Genomic DNA, 4889 nt, shown 5'->3' on the forward strand with positions numbered 1-4889 from the left:
TATTAGCAGAAGAAAAGCCAAAGCCACTGGGGGAGTTGGTGGCTCACTTAATCCCAGCAGAGGCAGAGGCAGGATTTCTGAGTTCAAGGCCAGCCTGGTCTAAAGAGTGAGTTTCAGGACAGCCAGGGCTACACAGAGAATCCCTGTCTCAAAAAACAAAACAAACAAAAAAAAAAGTAAAAGAAAGAAAGAAAGAAGGAAAGGAAGGAAGGAAGAAAAGCCAAAGCCACTACTTCTAAAGCACCCATCTGATCCAAACTTCAGGGCTTTAATCGTGGAGAAAGATTTTGGATGTTTTCCTTTCATTTTTTAACTTCTTTTTGGGTTGAGGAGAGTGAAACATGGAAAGGACATGGCATAGGAGAGGCAGGTTCTAGGCCACAGAACTCCATGAGCAGACCTGAATCACAAGACAGGAAGTGTGAGCTGTAATACTGACCTGCGGCTTGGGAATTTCTGGGTCTTCAAAATTCACTTCAAAATAATGGAACGCTCTACTCAAAGTTCTAAAGTTGTGGAACGTTCTGCCTTGCCCTCCTGGGCAGCTGGGTCCAGAAACAATTGTTTATTTGAGCCTTGTCCTGTGGTGGTGTGCCAATGGCAAGATCCTGAAGTTTGGCTCTGTGCTCTCAGGACGGCACTTGGCCCAGGGAGATTTCTGGAGAAAGGGTAGTTGAACTAGGTTGAACACTCAGACATCCCAAATTTTTTTTTTGTTATACATATAGTTATATATTTAACAAGTTTGCATACATGACAGAACTCTGACACTAGAAGCAGCCTTTCACATCCAGAAACACCTGCGTCAGGTCCCAAGACAGAGGTGGAACCGTGGTTCTCCATCCACGTGGTTGAGGATCCAAATCCCACATGGGATTCAGAAGGCTGAAAACAGGAGGGCCCTGAATGGGTGCCACTTAAGGAAAACAAAGTCTAAACAAATCTTTATTATAACACTTAAAAGATTACATATCCATTCCAACAGCTTTTCCAGGCCTGGTGACCCAATAAGTTACACATGCATTCAGGCTCTTGAAGGCTATACAAAGGTGAACACTGGTAACTTTCCCACAGTGAGACACCCACAAGGACACCTTGGGGCATAGGCAGGGTCAGGGGAACCAGTTGCTCAGCAAGGTACCCTGAGGGCAGCGATGAGGGTCTGAGCGGCTTCAATGGGGCGTTTCTCACAGTTGCATAGAACCATGGCTCCAGATTCCCTAAGATGATGTGTAATTGGCTCTTTGCTTTTGTGGCCAGTTGGAGATTTTGAGGAATTAGCTGTGATCCAAGGGTGCTCAAGGACTTCTGCCTTTGGCCTGAGTTGCATTTTTTACAGTCTTGAAATGAGGTCCCTGGCTCCCTCCATCACTACATCAGGGAATTTGGATTCAAGCCATGATATCCTTCTGTGGGTCTCCTGGTAAGTGTGTGCCTTCCGAGTGAGGCATCCCTGCTAGGAACTCATAGCAGAGAACACGGAGGCTCCAGAGGTCCACCTTCTCATCATGCATCCGGCCTTCAGTCATCTCCGGGGCAGGTAGTCCAGGGTGCCACAGTGTGGTTCTCCTGGAAGATGGAGCTTGTACAGACCATCCGAAGTCTGAGATCTTCAACTCTCTGTTTGACCCAAGAAACAGGTTCTCTGGCCTAATGTCTCTGTGGATGATTCTCTTTGACGGTAAGACAGAGCATTTGCCAACTCAGTAAGTAGCTGTTCTCTGCCTGTCAACTTGGAGAGTTTTTGAAGTGCTCTATAGACTGTTCCAAGGGACTCATATTCTAGAATTAGATAAACTCTGGTGACATCATGGAAATACCCATAAAGCCTGAGGATGTTGGGGTGCCCAAGGTGGGACTGGATCACCACTTCCCTTCATAGCTGGTTCTCCACACGTGCCTTCTCCAGCAGCGTTTTAAACAGCACCTTCAGAGCCAAGATGAACTTGCTTTGTATCTTCCTTGTCAGACATTTCCAAACCTCCCTTTTCCTAGTGGGCAGACAACGTCAAAATCTTCCAAAGTCCACTGCCTTTTTTACGGAGTCTTCAGTGTTCTGTATGGATGTCTGATCCTTTTCAGAATTACTTCCTGAGGCTGCAGGCTGTGGGGGCTCACCCTTCTGGGGCTTACTGAGCAGGAAGACAGGTCAAGGGAGGCTAGCAGCTGGCAACTGCCTTAGCACCAGCTTCTGACCTGTGATAAGTTTCTGTGCTTGTGGAGGGACACACTGGGAGTTGGAGGGACACAGGACCCTCTGGGCCTGGCCACTGCTAGCCAATCCTAGGTTCCGAGAAGGAATCTTCTCAGTCACCAAGACTCATTTCAGACCGAAGGGAACTGTGGTGTTAACAGGTCTGGCAACAGAACCTGCTTCTGACCAAAGCCTCCAAGTGATCCCAGTCAAACTTTCCAATTTTTGAGTGAGATTAAAGAAGATCTTAGAGTTTTGATTCTCTACACTTTCAAGAACAGAATCTAAACCAAAGGCCTCAGCTGTCTGTGGTGGTAAACATGTGGAGGACAGGAATGCTGTGGGTCAGATGGGAAGAGCTTACTTCAAGTTTATGAAGAGCAACGGATGTAGCTTGCAAAATCCAAAAAATGGCAGCAGGTGATTTTTATGTGCCACTACTTTCCAAAGAAACTAAAATGACTACAGTGTTGATATCTGGTGTTACGGGTTTCTTTCATCTCCCAAAGACATTGAGATCCTAATCCCTTGTACCTGTGAAGGTGGCCCTGCTTAGAAATGGAATCTTTATAGGTGGAAAAGTAAAGCCGGAGCCATCAGGATTGGTGTCAATCAAATACCTGGTGTTCTTATGAAGATGGAAAATTTGGGCACCTAGGGAAGCTGAGAGAATGCCATGGGAAAACTGAAATTAGGTAGCCAAAGACATGCAATGGATGGCCAGCCTATAAAACTGCCAGAAGCCAGGAAAAAACGATGGTCCTTCCCAGTCATCAGACTCAACCAACGTTGTCCACACTAGGCCTACGACACAGCCCTCCAGCCTCCAGAACTGCGGTATAGTCCATTCCATGGTCTAAGGCACCCAGTATGTGTTACTTAGTCAGGCAGCTCTGCTCACCAACAGCATGGAGAGCTGAACCGTGCTTTGCCCTCCTCAGCTGTCTAACCCCTGGCGTATGCTTTGGATGTGGGCACTTCTTTTCTCCACGTGTCAGAGGTTTGTAGAACATGTCCTACAGGAACCCTCCCTCTACCCTGCACCCACAAGGAGCCGGGTATTTTCCAAGAAAGTGACAGATTTTTATCTTCCAGATGATCTTTGACATCTCTTTGCCATCTTCCCATTTAGAAACAGGCACCAGCATGAGTGTTGACACAGGGTACCAGTTTGATGCTCCATCTTTGGGCAACATTTTGGAGATGCAGGGGCATCTGTAAGCAATGAGTGGCTACATGTCATTATTAATTTTCTTCCTGGAAAATGACTTTAGGGTACCAAATACCTCTCTTCATCTCTTAATGAATAAGAAATGCAATTACCCTTTTATCTATTCAGGAATAAAACCAAGCATTGTGTCAAAACTGGACTCAGGCAAAGAAGTCATGGCCATAAGGGAGTAGCTGTAGACTAGGTTCCTTCTTTATATATTTATGTACAACTATTATATTTTTCTCCTGTAAAACTTCCCAGAGACAAGATGTCAAAGCAAAGTTTATTTGCAGTTTCTCAGCAACACCCCCACCCCTTGATCCCATTCTCGTGAGACGCTCTCTTTGTGCATCTTCAGGCTGCCAGATGTTTGTTACCTCCCGCTCAAACTCTAATTCATTGCTGTCAGGCTTTGGGCTTTAGCAGCTGGAGCCCTGAAAGCATTGAGAAATCTCTTTGGTTCATTAGGCAAATCTTCAAGGCCACATACAGCTCTGGCCCAGTTAAAATGTTCATCTCTTTAAGAAGGCGCTTCATCACGCTAACCCTGGCCACACAGAGAAATTGATGCTTGCCCCTTGGCTATTGATTAAGCTTCCACTGGCAGCCCAGCCTACATGGGTGGCTCAGTGGGACAGGCCACAGGCTGCCTTTTCACATGTGTGCCCCCCATTTGCTCACTGCAGTCTAGGGCCCAGAACCTCAAGAATGAGGCTCATTACAGACAAGCCTGGATACTCATACCTTCTCTCTCTTAACTATTTCCCTGCTTTGTTGCCTAATCATGCCACAAAAGAACGGCCAGGGCCTGGGTTATTTATGCATTGCCTTGGTGTGTACTGGCTCTGCATGTGCTCAGTATTAGGCTCTTCTGTTTTGTTTTGGCAAACCTGACCATAAGCTAAAGCATGGCTCATGTGTAATTTTAAGCCCAGGGAGACCATTAGTGACCTAGATGATCAGCAGATATCACACCGTCTTTCTTACCCACACATCCCGTTTTGGTTCAGGTCGGCAATCAGCTGCCCAACTCTCTTCCTAAGTGAGGAATGGTCACATGATACATTGTCAATGGATGAGATGAAAGCAAAAGTCTCCGGGTGAGAACGGTTTTCTAAAATAAAATGTCTGAGTTGGCAATTAATCTTTTCCTCCTTCCTCATGCTTTGAGTGTGCTTCCAGAGCAGCACTGAGTGATAAAGCCAGTGCCGATGGAGATATGTAGGGTTGGTTAGTCTCTTTGTCAGCTTGACAGAAACTAGAAACACTCGGGAAGACCACCCTCAGTTGAGGAACTGCCTCCATCAGCCTGGCCCGTGGGTATGTCTGCAGAACACTTTGTCATTTGCTAAGTGATGTAGGAGGACCAGTCCACTGTGACCTATATGATCCTCAGGCAGGGCCGTGTAGCAAGAGTAGCTGAGCAAGCCCAGAAGCAGCACTCCTTCATGGACCTCTGCTTCAGTTCTTGTCTCCAGGTTC

General features: G+C 46.6%; 1 pseudogene; it reads right to left on the minus strand.

Annotated features, from left to right (window-relative positions):
* Positions 1 to 1333: 1333 nt before the first annotated feature.
* Positions 1334 to 4570, minus strand: LOC110295607 (annotated as a pseudogene).
* Positions 4571 to 4889: the final 319 nt, after the last annotated feature.

Source organism: Mus caroli, chromosome 6, assembly GCF_900094665.2.
Source record: "Mus caroli chromosome 6, CAROLI_EIJ_v1.1, whole genome shotgun sequence".
Taxonomy (NCBI): Eukaryota; Metazoa; Chordata; class Mammalia; order Rodentia; family Muridae; genus Mus; species Mus caroli.